This window comes from Sturnira hondurensis, unplaced genomic scaffold (assembly GCF_014824575.4).
Source record: "Sturnira hondurensis isolate 20B ecotype Veracruz unplaced genomic scaffold, ASM1482457v3 Scaffold0000880, whole genome shotgun sequence".
NCBI lineage: Eukaryota > Metazoa > Chordata > Mammalia > Chiroptera > Phyllostomidae > Sturnira > Sturnira hondurensis.
The window spans coordinates 10328593-10348981 of record NW_028073511.1 but is presented as its reverse complement, the minus strand read 5'-3'; the positions used below and the strand labels follow the sequence as shown (position 1 = coordinate 10348981).

The 20389-nt window shown below is 35.6% G+C and overlaps 1 long non-coding RNA gene across 1 annotated transcript; it reads left to right on the top strand.

Moving 5' to 3' along the window:
• Positions 1 to 942: 942 nt before the first annotated feature.
• On the top strand, positions 943 to 19972 carry LOC118993647 (uncharacterized). The gene is made up of 3 exons (XR_005067908.1): positions 943 to 1051; positions 10935 to 10940; positions 19963 to 19972. It is a non-coding gene; the product is annotated as an uncharacterized LOC118993647 (long non-coding RNA).
• Positions 19973 to 20389: the final 417 nt, after the last annotated feature.

The window sequence follows — 20389 nt, the reverse complement described above, 5'->3', positions numbered from 1 at the left end:
AACGTTTCTCTCCCTCTCCTTCTTCCTCCCTTCCCCTCTCTAAGCATGTCCTCAAAGGAGAATATAAGTAAGTAACTAAGCAAGTAGGTAAGTAAGTAAATAAATAGAATGGGTTACTAAAAATTAATACACACAGAATTTATATCATAAAAATGTAGGTCAATGAATTTTCATAAACTGAACTCTCTCCATGTAACCATAAATTAGATCAAACATATTACCTGGACCCTAAAAATCTCCCGTTGAGCCCCTTCATGTTTCTACCAACCCCATCCTCAATTTTAACCCCATAGATTAATTCTACCTATTTCTGTTCAATATGAAATTCTATGGTTTGGGCTCTTTTGTACCTGGCTTCTTTTGCTGTGTGTTATGTTGGTATGTTCCTCTAGTTTATAGCATGTAGTTGTAAATTCCTTATTTTTAATACTTGATTTCCATATGCAAATATGCAACAATTTACTTCTTGCAACTATTGATGGGCATTTAGAAATTTTGAAGTGGTTGGTTTTGAAGGGCCAAGAAGTAGCCTTGCTGAAAAAAATATAACTTTGTTCATAACCCTTTATACTGACTGAAATTCTCCCTGGAAAGATGGCCTCTAGCTAAACACATCAGCTGTAAGCTCCTTCATGGGCTTGTTTGTTCCTGTCTGACCTGCTTCTCCTCCATCTCCAGCTCTCTTCCACAGCTATTTCTCCTCTTTGCTTCTGCTAGCCACACTCAACTTCTTTTGTCACTTTTTTCTCTCTCTTTGTTTTATTTTGGCTAGTTTCTATGGCTAGGTCTTCAAGTTTGTTATTTTCTTTTTTCTATAGTGCCTAATCTGCTGTTTTTCATCAATTGTATATATTTTAATTTTTAAAAATATTTTATTTATTTATTTTAAGAGAGAGGGAAGAGGAAGGAGAAAGAGAGGGAAAGAAACATCAATGTGTGGTTGCCTCTCATGTGGCCCCCACTGGGGACCTGGCCCACAACCCAGGCATGTGCCCTGACTGGGAATCAAGCTAGCAACCCTATGGTTTGCAGCTCATGCTCAAGCCACTGGGTTACACAAGCCCAAGCTGTATTTTTTATTTAAATACTTTTTTAAATCTCTATGAGTACATTTAAAAAATATGTTGAATTTCTTGCCTTCTCATACTTATAGTGTCTTTTACCTCTAGAACATATGACATACATTTATAATAGCTCTTTTAAAGCTTCTCTTTGGTTTTGTAATGTGTCATTTCTTATGTTTCTGTAAACTGGTTGTCTCTTGTTTGTGGGTCACATTTTACTGCTTATTTGCATGCTTATTAATTTTGGATTGGTTGCAAAATATTGCACATTTAACATTTTGGGGTACTGGATCTTCTTTTAATTTATTTAATATTTAGGACTTTATTCTGGGATGCAGCTAAATTTGATCCTTTTGTGTCTTGTTTTTAAGCTTACCTAGGAAGGACAAGATAGCCTGTAATGCAGAGCTTCTTTAGCTCTACTACTGAGGCAATATCCTTCCTGAGATACTGTATGCGATACCCTGTCTATGAGGTCTCACCACTCTGGCTAGCACATACACAAACTATTCCTTCCTGTGTATAATCTCCATCTTCTCTGTTTGGTGATTTTCCAGTCTCAGTACTGTCCTCATACATAGATACAGTTAAGTGCTCAGGGGACCCAATGAAGGTCAGCAGAGTTCTGTTTGTTCACATAGCTCTCTGATGTACAGTTTTCTGCTCTGCAGAGTCTAACCAACATGGCCTCCCAGAACCCCATATTTTGCCTCCTCAACTTATGAAGACTGCCATAATTAGTTTGACTTCCCCCACCAGGTGTTGTAACCTGGAAAGTCTCTCCAGGCAATGACTTGAGTCACTTGTAGGACTGACCACCTCATGTGCTTCTTTTCTGTTAGGATTACTGTCCTTTCCTGCCTATTTTCAGTCTAATGCCTAAAATGTGTTGTTTGATATATTTTTCAGTGTATTTAATTGTTTAAAGTCAGATTTCATTAAGGTCAGATTGTTTAAGGTCAGATTTCATTACTCTATCATGGCTAGAAGCAGAAGTAATCATCACCCTGACTTAACTTAATTTGTCAGCAAATTCTGCTTCGTATTTCTAAAGTTGAGACATATTGTTCTCTTTGTCTCTCTCACCTCATTTTTTTGGCTCATGTAATTGTTGCTAATTTTTATGGTCTTCATTTAATAATAATAGCTAACATTTATTGCACAGGTAATCTTCAAAGTATTCATGTATATTATTCAGTTCAATCTTCACAACAAATCCTATACATTTAGTGCTGTTATTATCTTTACTTTATAGAAAAGAAATAAGCCTCAAAGACGCAAAGCCACATGATTAGTATGTTGCAGGCTTGAATTTGAACTTTGGTGGACTGGCTTCATCTCGTGAGCACCAAACCACGATTCTTTACCTTTTCTCTAAGATATCAATTATTATGGAATGATTTTGGTGATACCCAAATTCTGTGTTATTTTGTTTTTAAAATATATTTCCATGACACCTGAACTTTCTAAAAATTAAACTTGTTCCATATCAAAAATACCTATTTACTTGTCTGCACTCTCTGTCTGTATGTACTTGGAGGGCAGACACTTGTCTTGGTAATTGTCACATTAATAGTATCTATAACATGAAAGGCATCAATAAATATTTTATTGAATGAATGCATAAAGGAACAATGTTTTGATGAAGTGACAAACACTTTTATGAAGGTCATTGTTAGAAAATTTATTCATTTTTTAAAGTTTGGTTAGCTAAATATTATTTTTCATGTTCTCAAGAGAAGGGGTCACAGAAAAAAATGTTTTAGGCATGTGAGGAGAGATTAACAAAGGTCTATATCTTGAATCCTTACCCTTTGAAGATGAGCCTGTCCGTATAAAATAGTGGGATCTCAAAAACTCAAGAGGAGTAAAAATGGGGAGGGGCTTGAACAGAGCAGTGATTTATACAAAAAGAAGAGAATAGAGAGTTGTTGAATAAACAACACTTTATCACTTTGCCAAAAGCTGGCTGCTAACTAAAAGGGAGTCCTTTGTCACATCCTGTTCAAAATGTATAGTCTCTTACGGCTGGAAGTCATTTGGCTTATTGGGCACAGGTAGATAGCTATTTTATCAGTCTAAATAAGTTACTTAGTTAATAAACTTGCCTTTTAGTAGTGTCAGAGAAAATTGGCATTCTTTTGAGAATGCTTGACCTTCTTTCTTATGATGTAGAGAGCACAGAATGAGCAAAGAGCCAAATTTGAAAGTGACTGTATTTCATATTTTATAGTAGGCTTTTAAGATAATGGTTGTTGGTTATCATGGCCTTTTCCCTTCTTATTCAGACTGCACCAGAAATAGAAGTCATTATGGATATTACTTTTACTTTTTCTGATCTAACTATTATTTGTTTGTGCTGTTCTCCACTTTAGTTTACAAAAAACCCCACCACCTTTCTTATGTATTATTTTATCTAATCAAAACAGCAAGAGAGTGGGAATTGGGTAGTGTTTAGTACCTTAATCAACATTTTGGGCCTCACATGTCTCTCTCTATAAAATGACTATATTCTTCCTAAATACTGCAATTCCATATTGGTTTTCATTTTGTGCTATGAAAACTTAGCACTTTACAGAGGGACCATAAAGGAAAATATCAAAACTAGGGCAGGGGATACCAAGCAGAGCTATATAGGACCCTCACCTTTACACTAACTAGGAATGATTTGCTTCTTTTTTTTCTGTGAAGGAGGATTTGCATTAAACCATCCTCACTGCCTCCCCTGGTACTGTTATAATGAACTGACCTGAAAATAAGTGTGTTAAGTGGCCATAGAACATAAAGACACTAATTAGTTCACTTGGGGATCAAATCCATGATAACAGACTTATTCATGCTTTTCTGTATCCCCAAAACTATTCAGATAAAAGCAAAGGGGGAAAATAAATCTGTCATATATATGACAATCCTCAAGAACAAACACTTTAAGTTTCAAATATGATCTGGTTGATTCTGTCACAGGAAAAGAATCATCAGTAGATAAGAATAAGTAATAACTGAGTGTGAACCCATAGCAAATAATGTTTCACAGCCAAAGAAATGCAAATAGCCAATAAACATTAAAAAGGTTTAGCCTCTCTGATGATCAAAGGAATTCATAGTAATATTATGAGACACTATTTTATATTTTTAAAAAAATTAGTATATAAAGTGATGATGGAAGAAAGCTGAAATCATCTCTTCGTACACTGTGGGTGGCAGTACACATTAGTAAATATCTCTAGAGAGCCTTAAACCTATTCTCGGACTTTGACCAATATATTCTTTTTCCAGAACCATCCTGAGGATATAATTGCAGATGTGGCAATCATTCAAGTTTTGTTTTGGTGGTATATACCACCTAGGCCCTCTTACTTTATAAGCAAGTGTGGTAAGGGTACGCTCAGGTGTTAGGGGTCGTTGTAAAACTACAAGGCTAAATAAGGAAAACAGAAGGCCTTGCCTGGACAGGTCTAAGTGAGAGTGGCATACAATTTAGAATCAAGGGCCGGGGAGGGGTCAGTCAGGATGTGTTGAAGTCCCTCCCAGAGCACCATGTGTCCCATCCTTAGCAACATATACAAGCTAATGAAACCAGAAAAGATAGTATTTGTGCTGCCTGTCACTACCAGGCCCAATCAATAAGCAGAGGCAGAGACTGAATCTTTATGGGAGCTTTATTGAGATGGCTGGCAATCTGAGAAGACGGTGGGTTGTGCACCCTTACAGATTGCCTTACATTTCCTTTTAATTCAGCCTTTTTATAAGGAGAAACAAGTGTAAGTAAGGAATTTGGAGTTCCAGGAAAAGATTATTCAGATAAAAAATGCATTCTGTTAATTTCCCTAACACCCTTGTATCCGTTGACTGGTGTTTTTTTTTTTTAATCTGGGTCCTGTGTCCTATGTCCTGTGTCCTGTGTCCTGGGTGATTTTCTTTATTTGTGCCCTAGGCGAAGGGAATGTCTCTCCCTGGAACACAATGGCTCAGATACCATCCTGATTGTTTACGGTCTCTTGTGGAGCACAAAGGTTGACTTACTTGTGGTCTCCTGGAGTCAGGGTGGGCTTCAGTTCTGAAACAATAGCTTTTTACATATGCTAACTATTTTTTAAGGATTTTATGTATTTATCTTTAGAGGGGAAGGGAAGGAGAGAGGGAGAAAAATATCAATGTATGGTTGCCTCTCGTGTGCCCCCTGCTGGGAACTGGCCTGCAACCCAGGCGTGTGTCCTGACTGGGAACTGAACCACGATCCTTTGGTTCACAGGCCCATGCTCAATCCACTAAGCTACACCAGCCAGGGCTACACACATTAACTATTAAGCTTACTAACTATTACCTGTTAACTAAAATTTTCCAGCTCTCGAGTTCCCCCATCACTAACACTTTGGTTAAATTGCTCTGTCTTTGTTTATTGATGCTCCTGACTCTTGGCTGAAACTTTTTCATGCTACCTTGTGAGTGCTGCTCTGGATTTAGTTTATTCCTTTCTCTCTATATTTGGCTTCTGCCTCCACAAGGAGATTCGGACCTCATTAAATACCTTTTATACACCTTCTCAAAAAAGAAAAAAAAAAGCTTTTTTCAGACACCTTATTAACTATTGTCCTGTCCATAGGTTTCTTGTTCTTTTGTCTAGTACCCAATACTGCTCCAAGCAGACCTCACTGGCAGAGAGGGCCACATCGTTGGTTTCTATGGGTTGGGCTGTGAGTGCACCTGACACTTGGAAGAAAACCTATTCCTACCCAAACCACAGTATTATTGGTGAAAGCCCAAATGGGAAACAAGTTATACAAAAATAGGAGAATTGGCACTTATATTACATGCATAAATTATAACATTATCAACTATTAAATGTTTTGATGACATTGTGATTAAGAGAAAATGTGCATGATAAAATTTAAAGTGAAACAATATTCAAAACTATATGCATTGAATAGTGTCAATTTCAGAAAAAAATATATGTTTTCTCTTCAATGTCTTCATAGTCTACTTTACTTTTATAATGATGCCACTTAATAAAATAAAAATAAAATGGCTTATTTGAAAAATGAAAGCTTTTAAATTAAATAAACAACATATTTATGGAATTGCCCATGAGACAATTTTCCTGTTATGCTTATGTTCATGCAGGAAGAAGCTGAGGGTCATTAACTTACCTAGCAGAGTATATCCCTCAGGGAGATGACTGTACATTCAGAGTTCTCCTATGTTACTGTGCGGTTCTTTTCTCTAAAATGTTTTGAAGAACTTGCTTTTTATTTCTTGTCCACTCCCAGACAAGCCTCTTTACCATTTTCCAACCAAATACCAATGAACAACCACAATGATAGAAAACGTTTATATATTTGTCCTTCAGAGAAGTACTACATTCGTCATTTTTCACAAACTTTCTCCATACTTCTTAATTGGGTGAAAAATAAGCCACAAAATAAATATAGAGCCAGCAACATGGCTGTGTGACTCGCACTTAAAGAGCACAGGAAACAAACCCCCAAACCATCCACTCATTTATGTGTCTCTAACACAGCCCCCTTGGTAGATGGTGAGCTTTTGGACCTAAGAACAGCATGTTTGACTGTCTCTCATTTTTTAATGTAGCATAAGAAGCCTTTAATGTGTCCAAAAATGTTCATCTCATATTCCTCTATGACCACATTCATATCCTGAGAATATATTAACATGCATTTGCAGAAGAGCAGTCTAGAGGCAAACGATCTTTAATGCAGGGACCTCCCAGATCACCACTGTGAGGAACAGACTCATCGTGGTTGTAGTAAATATCTAGTTCTTAGGGAAACTATTGTTTTCACTGGCTTCTTTTTGTCACAATCAGGAGGAACAGACATTTGGGGATAAATTACAGGATTCTTTACACTTAAGCCTATATTCAAGTACTTAGGTTTACAGTTAACTGTGAGGGTAGTAAAAGAAAACACAGACACACACACATATACAGTTGACCCTTAATTAACATGGAGGTTAGGGGCACTGACCCCCATGCAGTTGCAATTCTCTTATAACTTTTGGTTCCCCTCAAACTTATCTATAGTATCAGGCATTTGTTCCATGGAATCCACAGATACCAAATCTGTGGGTGCTCAAGCCCCTATGTGTTATAAGTTCTCATAGAACAATGCAGACAGTTGGCCCTCTTCATCCATGGATTCCCAAGCATGGTTCAAGAACACTGTTTTTAATCCACTGTTAGACACCTGGGCACAGGTGTGGCAATATATGGAGGGCCAACCATATATTACTTGAAAAAAATCTGTGTATAACTGGACCCATGCATTTCAAGCCCATGTTAGAGTTTAAATATATACAGACACTAAAGTTTACTTTCTAAAGTTTTATTTTGATATAGAAAATTTGTTCTTGAATGAGGAATAAGGAGAAAGTATTTAGTTATAGCATAAAAAAGGGATGAATGAAAAAAAGGAATATGAAAATGATATAACATCACTTACATTGATTGTCTTCAATCATACTTTGATTCTACAGATTTGGCCCCTGAGTGATTTTGAACTTCTATATGATAGCCCTAAGGGCCACAGAATTTCTGATGATTAGCAAGCATTTAGTCTTTTCATTTGATTATTGCCTTCTATTCGAGTGAATTTATTATTGCCACTGAAACCATGTACTTACTAATAAACTATTTGCTACCTAGTTTGTTATTTTTAATTGTTAAATGAACATATAGGTAACATACAATTTGCATACTATATTAATTCAAAATATATGGATAAAAGTAACCCAAAATAGATAATCTTAATTTTATAAAGTATTTTTAGGGGGAAACCTGGATGACAACCTCAGTCTGAATTTTTGGCTTTATAGGTGTAATGAAAAGTAATCTCCTCACGAATATGCTTTATACTTTAGCTACATTTTCAAGTCAGAGTAGAAAACTAGTCTTCTAAGTTCAAACCAACTATAAATACAAAGAGTTCAACCTAATAAAAAGCTGCTAAATCACAAGCTTGGCTCACTCATTTGAAGCATGGGGGTGGGATGGGATGGGAGTAATAGACAGAAAACTGTACTTGAAAAATAATTTTAAAAAAAACAAAAAATAAAATAAAATAATATTCAGGGATAGCAGGAACATGGGGCCTAGAGAGACAATGTGACAAAGCATATTAAGATTAGCATTTTTTGTAAATAGCCAGATAGGCCTTGAAGGCTAATTTCTCTTGCAACTATTCAACCCTGTCATTGTAGTGTAAAAATAGTCATAGGTATTCATAAACAAATGAGTGTGGCTGTGTTCCATAAAACTTTATCATAAAAGTAAAAAAAAAAAGTTTCAGTGAGCCCATAAAGGATTCCTTTTTAAATCAATTTTAAGTGAGTTCTGACTTAGACTATACATAGAATATGAAATGTATAGAAAAATAAAATCTTTGGAGTCTCCTGTAATTAATAGTGGCACCTTATAAAAATCCATTTCATCATCTTAGCAATACAATGATCCCTGACTCCCAAATATAGGCATTAATACTATATTGTGGTCTACTGAAATGAAAAATAGAAAGCAATGCACCTGTTTCAAATCTAAAGCCACCATTTCCTAAATTATATGAAAAGTTGAAGATGGCAGTGTGCAAGAAGCTTACTTCTTTTAATATAGGCACATAGAGAATTCAGAAATACAGTGCCAGGACTGAAGTTAAGTCTTCTGACTCAAAGCCATCTGTCTTTCTACAGTTGCCACTCTGCCTTCTTTACTCACCTTGAGATAACCTCATGAATGTCCATATTCAGGCTTCATTATGGGAGAAATAGGCTCACATGCTATTCATAAAGATTCTCATTTAACTCTAATGACCTGAGATTTTGAGACAGTTGTGCAATTGGCCTATAACTTTGACAGACAGAAATATGTTACCTCAGAAACAGTAACTATAAAGGAATATGTTAATGTTGTGATCCATTAAAAGAAGAGACACGCTTATTTAAATAAACAAATCAATAATAAAATTCTCAAATAGGAATTTGCTAAATATAATTTATTGTTCAAATCCCTTCTTGATTATCTGCAAATTTAAATTATAAATATATATAAAGATCTAAATTTTCCACTAATCTGGGGTAGACTTTGGATGATACATTAATAAGAGTTTTTGATACTTTTGTTTTAGGTTTGACACACTTGCAGATGGATTTGCCCCCAGTGCTGTACAAATCCTATTTTGGTTCCCTTTCAAATGCCATCATTCACTGAATAAGAAGTGGGCATTCTCAGATCAGCAAACTTCATAGAGGCTTGGGGATAGACTCCTTACAAGAGGTCAGCATGTGACTCTTTTTATATAGTCTCAGCAAATAGTACATAATAGATTATAGAAAAGGTGAATTTATAGATGGAAAGACTTTTTAGATGGAAAGACTTTATATAGATGGAAAGAATTTTATAGATGGGAAGACTTTAGAAATTATGTGATTTCCTTTTTATTTTATTTTATTTTATTATTTTTCTTTTTTAAAAATTTATTTAATTATTTTTCAAGTACAGTTTTCTGTCTATTACTTCCATCCCATCCCACCCCCATGCTCCCCACCTCCCTCCCATTTCCAACCTTCTAGTTGTTGTCCATGTATCCTTTATATATGTTCCTCTAAATCCCACCCCCCTATTTCCCCTGAAATTCTCTCCCCTCTTCCCTCTGGTCACTGTCAGCCTGTTCTCTATTTCAGTGTCTTTGGTTATATTTTGCTTGCTTGTTTGTTTTGTTGTTAGGTTCCTGTTAAAGGTGAGATCATATGGTATTTGTCCTTCAAATACCTGGCTTATTTCACTCAGCATAATGCTTTCCAGTTCCATCCATGCCATTGCAAAAGGTAGGAGCTCCTTCTTTCTTTCTGCTGCATAGAATTCCATTGTGTATATGTACCATAGTTTTTTGATCCATTCATCTACTGACGGGCACCTAGGTTGCTTCCAACTCTTGGCTATTGTAAATTGTACTACTATGAACGTTGGGGTGCATATGTTCTTTGGGATTGGTGTTTTAGGGTTCTTAGGATACAATCCTAGCAGTGGAATTGCTGGGTCAAAAGACAGGTCCAATTTTAGTTTTCTGAGAAAATTTCATACTGTTTTCCATAAGGGTTGTACCAGTCTGCAATCCCACCAACAGTGGTCCAGAGTCCCCTTTTCCTCACACCCTCTCCAACATTTGTTGTTTATTGATTTGTTTATGATAGCCATTCTAACTGGTGTAAAGTGGTATCTCATTGTGGTTTTAATTTGCATCTCTCTGATAGCCAGCGATATTGAGCATCTCTTCATGTGTCTCTGGATCCTCTGTATGTCCTCCTTGGAGAAGTGTCTGTTCAAGTCCTTTCCCCATTTTTAATTGGGTTAGTTGTCTTCTTAGAGTGAAGTCATGTGAGTTCTTTGTATATTTTGGAGATTAAACCTTTGTCTGAGGTATCATTGGCAAATATGTTTTCCCATACAGTTGGTTGTCTTTTTATTTTAATGCTGTTTTCTTTAGCCGCACAGAAGCTTTTTATTTTGATGAGATCCCATTTGTTTATTCTTTCCTTTATATTCCTTGCTCTGGGGACATATCAGTAAAAATGTTGCTGTGTGAAATATCTGATATTTTCCTGCCAATGTTCTCCTCTAGGACTTTAATGGTGTCACGGCTTATATTTAAGGCTTTTATCCACCTTGAATTTATTTTGTTGTATGGTGTAAGTTGGTGCTCAAGTTTCATTTTTTTGCACGTAGCTGTCTAGTTCTCCCAACATATTTAATTATTTTTCAAGTAAAGTTTTCTGTCTATTACTCCCACCCCATCCCACCCCCTGTGCTTCCCGCCTCCCTCCCATTTCCACCCTTCTCAGTTGTTGTCCATGTATTACAAGGCCACTGTAATCAAAACAGCCTGGTAGTGGCATAAAAACAGGCACATAGACCAATGGAACAGAACAGAGAACCCAGAAATAAACTCAACTCTCTCTTTTTTTTTAGTAGAAAACTGTGACCTTTATTCATTTGCCAACTCTAAAAGTATAAAAATAAAAAACCACTTCTAATCATAATACATAACTTTTAAACATATCCCATTTGTGTAATTGTATTGTGGCCAGCTGATATGTAAAGCTTTTTTAAAATTTATTTAATTATTTTTTAAGTACAGTATTCTGTCTATTACTCCCATCCCATCCCCCCCCATGCTCCCCAACTCTCTATAGTCAATTAATATTCGATAAAGGGGGCAGTAACATAAAATGGGATAAAGATAGCCTCTTCAACAAATGGTGTTGGGAGAACTAGACAGCTACGTGCAAAAAAATGAAACTTGAGCACCAACTTACACCATACAACAAAATAAATTCAAGGTGGATAAAAGCCTTAAATATAAGCCGTGACACCATTAAAGTCCTAGAGGAGAACATTGGCAGGAAAATATCAGATATTTCACACAGCAACATTTTTACTGATATGTCCCCAGAGCAAGGAATATAAAGGAAAGAATAAACAAATGGGATCTCATCAAAATAAAAAGCTTCTGTGCGGCTAAAGAAAACAGCATTAAAATAAAAAGACAACCAACTGTATGGGAAAACATATTTGCCAATGATACCTCAGACAAAGGTTTAATCTCCAAAATATACAAAGAACTCACATGACTTCACTCTAAGAAGACAACTAACCCAATTAAAAATGGGGAAAGGACTTGAACAGACACTTCTCCAAGGAGGACATACAGAGGATCCAGAGACACATGAAGAGATGCTCAATATCGCTGGCTATCAGAGAGATGCAAATTAAAACCACAATGAGATACCACTTTACACCAGTTAGAATGGCTATCATAAACAAATCAATAAACAACAAATGTTGGAGAGGGTGTGAGGAAAAGGGGACTCTGGACCACTGTTGGTGGGATTGCAGACTGGTACAACCCTTATGGAAAACAGTATGAAATTTTCTCAGAAAACTAAAATTGGACCTGTCTTTTGACCCAGCAATTCCACTGCTAGGATTGTATCCTAAGAACCCTAAAACACCAATCCCAAAGAACATATGCACCCCAACGTTCATAGTAGTACAATTTACAATAGCCAAGAGTTGGAAGCAACCTAGGTGCCCGTCAGTAGATGAATGGATCAAAAAACTATGGTACATATACACAGTGGAATTCTATGCAGCAGAAAGAAAGAAGGAGCTCCTACCTTTTGCAACAGCATGGATGATTTGCTTTTTTTTATAGTTAAGAAAACTGAAGCCCACAGCCAATGAATGCTTCTGTCAAGACCAAAAAGTGAATAGAAAAACTGATGCTAGAGCCAACTTCCTGATGTTCTTTGTACAGGGGAGAAGTTGGATTTTTTGCTTTAGAGAACATGACATTTTTTCCCTAAAATGAGACCACATAGAATCAAATGCATATGGATAGCAATGCAATAGTTAATTGCATTAGGTGGGAGAAGCACCTGTCAAGACAGGATGAAATATCCAAGATATTTACTGAGAGTAATACCAATAAAAGTTATAGAAGAGGGAGTGAAGAAGGAATCTATGCAGGTCAGAACTATGAAGGATACAGGGCAAGGAGAAAGGTTAGGTAGGAAGAGTCTAAGACTGCAGAAGTGCTAAGAAATTTTCAGCGAGGTTGTTGGAGAGTACTTGAGCCTAGTTCTTCCATTAAAGGAGCTCCATGGTTTGTGGGAATAACCTTCATTAGTATTGTTGCTGTGTTCAGTCATTGGAGCAGCTGTCGGAAAGCCTGGCATTAGTTCAGACTCAGTGGATCCTGAAGGCGGCAGTGGGGCTGTCGGTCAGTTGCACAGTCTGCAGTAGTAAGCCTGCGTGGTGTATCTACGTGGCTATCACACTGACTGGGGACTTCCTATGTACTAGGTGCTATAATTAAATATTTATGGGAATTATCTCACTTCCTCATTAGGAAAACTCTGTGGTAGGGATGTTAGTATTTCTATTTTACAAATGAAAAAAATGAGACTGAGAGAAAGTTAATACCTCACGCAAGATTACATATTTGGTAAATGATAGAATTCCTTTTGAAAAGTATGTAGTTCCATGCGTGCACTTACACCCTTACGCCACAATGTCCTTTTTACTATGGCTATGAAACTATGCATAAAAATGGGATCCCAGTTTTTAATATCTCATATCTATTAGTATTAACTCACACCCAATTAGGGAACAACAAATATACTATATTTAGTAGTTAATGGTTTCCCAGCTTGTATTGAATTTGATGACTAGAATTAAAAGCAAGGGATCCTACAAAATTGTCTTGGTGTGTCACACTCTATGTTGCCATATGAAAGTCGAAGAAAGTTCTGTTCTTTCAGAGACTGTGAGCCTCTATTGTCTTCTACGTCCAAACCACATGTAGTATCCCTAGGTAAAAGTCATTACATGGATTGAGGTTATAGTGAGAATGTTCATCCACTTTCTTCCATCTATTTCTCTCTCTTCTGCCTTGTGTATATTTAGAAATTAAGAGATAGGTACTAAAAGTGATTCTAAAATAGATTTCATATTTAAATTAAAATAGTATTTTAGAAATAGACAACTTTCTGAGGAAATACAGTCACATGAAATACAGTTTAGAAAATAAAAAGATCACAGAAGAAACCACATGAAGAAAGAAAAAAACCCCAAACTACAAATAACACATTTTCAACATCTAAATATCCACCTAGGCCATTTTAATATCAAGTGATCTATAAATTACATTGCAAAATATACGAGTGATTTGTGTCAAATTTTGTGTGGAAGTGAAAGAAGATTTGCAAATATGTGTAATATGTGTAACAAAAGCAACTAGAATAAATGGTGGATATCTATAATAGTGTCAAGAATAAAAATGAAATAAAATATTTTCTAAAAAAGCAACTAGAATAATGTAGCTCAGGCATTAAACATAGTGATCCTGACACCAAATCATTTCACATGTCATAAATCTTGGGCTGTGTAAGGAAGTGATCCCCCAAGCAGAATTTGGTCACTGAAATAGGAAGCTCAATAGCACTATGGGGGTGGGGTGATATAAGGGGGAAACATGAGATAAAATAAAAGGAGGGGATTCTTTTTAAGTAAATATGTGAAATTAAACATGTGTATTTAACAGCTTGTGGGATCCTATATCAAACTCATTGATAAAACTCATTGTCAAACTCATTGTCACCAGGGGCCACATCAGCCTCTCAGTTGCCTCCAAAGGGCTGAATGTAATTTTAGGACCATATAAATGCAACTACTTCTCAACAGTTAAGCAACAGCTTGGCACTGCTGCTGGGTAGAAATAAGGTGCCAGGCTGGATAAAACAAGGCAGAGGGCTGGTTAGGCCTGCGGGCCTTGTGTTTGCCACCTGTGCTATAGAGCTTTATTTTTCTTGCTGAAGGAGATCTAATCAATGTTTTATTTTTTAAATTTTAACTTTCAATTGCAATTCACATTCAGTATTATTATATATTAATTTCAGGTATAAAACATAGTTGTTAGACACATGTAATTTATAATATGATCCAGTGGATAATTCATATACCCACCTGGAACCATATGTAGTTATTAAAATATCATCAACTGTATTCCCTATGCTAAACTTTACATCCCCACAACTATTATATAACTGCCCATTTGTACTTCTTAATCCGTGTACCTTTTTCACCCAGTCCACCAACCACTCCCTTCTCTCGTGCCATCAGTATGTTCTCTGTTCTGTTTATTGTTCATTTTGTTCTTTAGAAGCCACATGGAAGTGAAATGATATGTATTTGTCTTTTTCTCTCTGACTTATTTCACTTAGCATAATACCCTCTAGGTCCAACTGTGATGTCAAGAAATGGAAAGATTTTATTTTTATGAATGAGTTATTCTATTGTGTAAATATACCATAGCTTTTTAAAATCTACTCCTCTTCTACGGGTACCTGGGTTGCTTCCATATTATGGCTATTGTAAATAACACTACAATACATATAGGACAGCATATATTCTTTTGAATTAGTGTTTTGTGTTTCTTTGGATTTACACAGAAGTGGAATTTCTGGATCATAAGGCATTTCCATTTTTAATTTTTTGAGGAATCGCCATACTGTTTTCCATAGTGGCTGCACCAATGTACATTCCCACCACAGTGCATGAGGGTTCCTTTTCTTCCACATCCTTGACACTTGTTTATTAATTTATTGATGATAGCCATTTTGACAGGTGTGAAGTGATAGATTGTTGTGGTTTTAATTTGCATTTCTATGATGATTAGTAATGTTGAGCATTATTTCATAAGTCTATTAGCCATTTGTATGTTCCCCTTGGACAACTGTCTATTCAGATCATCTGCCCATTTTTTTTAATTGCATTGTTTGTTTTTTTAGTATTGAGTTTTATGAGATTTTTGTAAATTTTGGATGTTAATTCCTTATCAAATGTATCATTGACAAATATTTCTCCCATTTAGTAGGTTGTCTTTTTTGTTTTGTTGATGGTTTTCTTTGCTGTGCAAAAAATTTAGTTTGATATAGTCCCATTTGTTTATTTTTTCTTATGCCCAAGGACTTATATCAGAGAATACATTGCTAAGAAAAATGTCAGAGAGTTTACTGCCTGTGTTTTCTTCTAGGAATTTTATGGTTTCAAGACTTACATTTACATTTCAAGACTTTAATTAATTTTTTAAACATTTTTGAGTTTATTTTTGTAAATGGCATTAGATGGTCTAGTTTCACTTTTTAAATGTGTGTGTCCAATTTGTCCAACACTATTTATCGAATAGACTGTTTTTACCCCAGTGAATGGTCTCACCTCCTTTGTCATAGATTAATTGACTCTATAGGCATGGGTTTATGTCTGGGTGCTCTATTCTATTCCATTGATCTATGGGTCTTTTCTATGCCAGTACCATGCTGTTTTGATTACTACAGCTTTATAGTATAGTTTGATATTAGCTAGTGTAATATTTCCAATTCATTCTTCTTTATTAAGATTGCTGTAGTATTTCAGGTCTTTTGTGATTCCATATAAATTTTTGAATTATTCTAGCTTTGTGAAAAACACCATTGGTATTTAGGTAGAAATTGCACTGAATCTATAAATTGTTTTGAGTAATACAGACATTTTAATGATGTTAATTTTTTTTATTCATGAACATGAATAAAAAATATGGTTTAATTTATTTGTATATTCTTTAATTTTTCTCTCCGATATCTTACAATTTTCTGAGTGTGAGTCTTTCATCTCTATGGTTAAATTCTTCCTAGATATTTTTGATGCAATTGTAAATGGAATTTTTCTTAGTTTCTCTTCCTGGTAGTTCATTATTGGTATATAAAAATGCAACCAGTTTCTGAATATTAATTTTGTATTCTGCTATTTTCCTGAATTCATTTATCACTTCCAGTAGATTTTTTGGTTGAATTTTTAGGATTCTCTTGGTTTGGTATCATGTTATCTGCAACTAATAGCAGTTATACTTCTGCCTTTCCAATCTGGATACCTTTTATTTCTTCTTGTCTGATTGCTGTGTCTAGGACTTGTAATGCTATGTTGAATAAGTTGGTGAAAGTAGACATCTCTGTATTGTTCCTCATCTTAAGGAAAATGCCTTTACCTTTCCCCCCTTGAGTCTGTTGTTAGCTGTGGGTTATTCATATATGGCTTTTATTATTTTGAAGTGTTTTATTTATTCCAACTTTACTGAGTATTTTCATCATAATTTGTTGCTGAATTTTATCAAATGCTTTTTCTGAATCATTGATGTAATTTTACATTTTTATCCTTCATTTTGTTTATGTGGTATATCATGTTAATTGATTTGTAGATATTAAACCAAGCTTACATTTCAGAAATAGATCCCAATTGATTATTATGGGGTGGGGGCTCCACCCACAGAGCTCTCATGGCTGCCATGAATGAGGTAGCCAATCTCTCACAGATGAAGGGCCGTGTACCTGTTGCTCAATGGGCTTTTACTAGGTTTAATTTGCATAGGAGTACAGGGTATATATGTAAAGCTCATCAATCATTATCAGGCAATACTGATCAGACAATGGATAACATTAAACAAACTCTGAGGGCTTATGCTGAATCAGGGTCAGATAGATAGAGTGCTGCCACTGGGCCACAAAACTCTGGGAGACAAACTCATTTTCTGCTTGGACCCTTATCATTTACATTGAGGGTATTCTTAGCAAGTGAGGTTTCATGGGGTTTTATGCATTCTTTCTTAAGCCTGAGTGACCATAGAAACTGCCCATTACAGCACAAGGCCACACCCACCTCTGGCATTGTTTTAGGCTTAACTCAGGTGGGGGATGTGGGCAGCCAAGATACTAGACGACTTTTTACACATAGAATGAGGACTCAACCTCTGACAAAGCCAAGGGGTCAGGATGCAACACGCCTTTTCCATAGTCCTCTAAGTCCTTCCTTGGTGGTTCCTTCACGACTGTGCCTGTCTTGGGTTGTCCCTCCATTGAGGAATCTTACCCATCATTGGCCAACCTGTCATCTGCCCAGGGCCAAGCAGGGTGAAGTAAAAGGGGCAGAGGCTATGCCCCTGACAGGAGGATAAGCTTTGTCTCTTTAGTGGCTTATGGTCCCAAGGACTTTTTACTCAGCTTTAGCCATGGCAGGTAACAGCTTCTGAAACTAGGTAGGGCATTTCCCAATGGTATATGATTATGGTATATGATCTTTGTAATATATTGTTGAATTCAGTTTGCTAATATTTTGTTGAAGATGGTAGCATCTGTGTTCATCAGGAATAATGAACTATAATTTTTTAATGCTTTAACAATCAGGATAATTCTGGGCCCATAAAATGAGCATGGAAGGCTTCTCTGCCTCTTATATTTTTTGGACTAGTTTGAAAGGGGTAGTTGTTAGTTATTTTTTAAAATGTTTGTTAAAATTCACCTTGGAAGCCATCAGGTATAGGACTTTGGTTTGTTGGGAGATTTTTGATTACTGAATTGATTTCAACTGGTCAATATTTTTGTTTGGTTTTTGTGTAAAAATAAAACATTGCTAACAGATTCAAGTTCACTTGTCCTTTCCACTTACAAGTATTTCTTGCAAACAAATAAACAAATAAAAAATAGCCCTTGTAAGGTAAGTTGGGCTACTAGTGACTTTATCAACCAAATGAAGTAAACAGATTTTCCTATTCCTTTTGCCACCAAGGAGAAGTAAGACTTGTTTGTAAAAGAGGAGAAAAGAAATTTTTAGCAACAGAATTTTTCTACCTACATCTCCACTCATCCCTCCACTCCCAGACACCTATGGTTCATATTATTACTTTTTAACAGAGTTCTAAATTGAAATATTGACTCATGGACCCCAAGCTTCAGTCCTAAAGAAGTTCTCATAATCATAGTAGGTTGTAGGCTTATATGAAAAGATAAAATGAGATACAAACCATATGAAACATTATTTACTATAAAATTGTACAATAGCATACCATTTTTTTTTCAATTTTGGGATGCTATGATTATTTTTGTTATTCTTAGTTTTGTGGCATATGACCAGCACCCAAACATACATTAATGAAAAACTTTCCTATAAAGACTAGTACTGATATTTACAATTGAGGACTCATGAGCAGAAATTACCAGTTTTGGTTTCGAGTTTGGACAAAAAAGGATGATTATAATGAAAGTTCTTTTAAAATGTAAGTCCTAATTTAAACAGGTGAGTCTTTTGGGTTCTTTTGAATATATTTCCAAAAGTAGGATCATTGCATCAAAAATAGATCCATTTTTAATTTTCTGAGGTATCTCTATATTGCTTTCCACGATGGCTGCACCAACCTGTACTCCCACCAACAGTGAAAAAGTGTTTCCCCTTCTCCACATCCTCACCAGCACTTGTTGCTCATGCACTAATTCAATAGAACATAAGCACCCCTATGTTCAGCACAGCATTATTTACAATTGCCAAGATATGGAAATGGCCCAAGTGTCCATCAATAGATGAGTGGATGAAACAATGATGGGACATTTACACAATGGAATTCTACTCAGCTATAAAAAAGAAGAAAACTTCATCCTTTGCAACAGTATGGACAGACCTGTAGAAGATTATGCTAAGTGAAATAAGCTGGTCAGAGAAAGACAAATACCATATGATTTCACTCATATGTGGAATTTAGTGAACAAATTAAACTAACAAGCAAAATAGAGACAGACTCATAGATAGAAGGATGACAGCTAAATGGGGGGTTGGAGGGGTTTGGAAGAGAGTGGAGGGATTGAGCAAAACAGACAAAGGACTCAGACATGGACAACAGTGTGGTGATTGTGGAGGTGAGTATGAGGCGACTAAGTGGCAATGGGAAAAATACAGTAACACATTAAAATAATAAAATAAAAGCTATTAGGCACTACATAAAATGTAAAAAAAATATGAGCACGTAAGTCATATGAATCTATATGTCAACATTGAGATGTCAAGATTGGATGTTTATGTATTCATTTGTAAAAATTAACTTTAAAATATTGCTGTGTGATAAAGTCAAACAAATGATTAGACAGGGTAACTATATAATTAATAAAATATAATAGGGTCTTAGTATTATATTTTTATTGTTATTTTTAAAATTTTTATTTATTTATCTTTGGAGGGGAAGGGAAGGAGAGAGGGAGAGAAATATCAATGTATGGTTGTCTCCCTTGCGTCCCCTGCTGAGAACTGGCCTGCAACCCAGGCATGTGCCCTGACTGGGAATCGAACTGCAGTTCTTTGGTTTGCAGGCAAGCACTCAATCCACTGAGCTACACCAGCCAGGGCAATCTTCTAATATTTTTATAAGGCAGCCATATCAATGAATACCTCACACATAATTGATAGTGTATTTATAATGTTCCTTCAGCATATGAGAACTTACTTTGAAGATATTACTTCTATTTTATGCCGAAGTCTGACAGAGTTCCACTAATGACCAAGAATCCCAAGAACCTATAACAATAGGACACATATTCCCAGTGATGAAAACTGTACTCAATTTAAGTACAAGATAAATATTAATAGGATGCTTCCCTTTCAAATATCCTCCCTGTTTTACTCTCCTTCAGTCAGTGATCATTAAGCTGAGTTCTGAATAGTTTTACAGTGCTATCTTTTATAGTATCATGCATAAAATCTATCTATATATATATCCTATGAGAATCTCTAGAATAAATTATATTAATCCTTGTATTTGTTGAAATGTTTTTCCTCTTGCTATTCTATGTGAATTTAATTATGGAAAGTGCAAATACTTTCAAATACCACAATCTGGTGTGAAGTATTCTGAAAAATCTTTGGGGGACATTAGTTTGCCTTTAATAACAAGCCCAAAACTCTG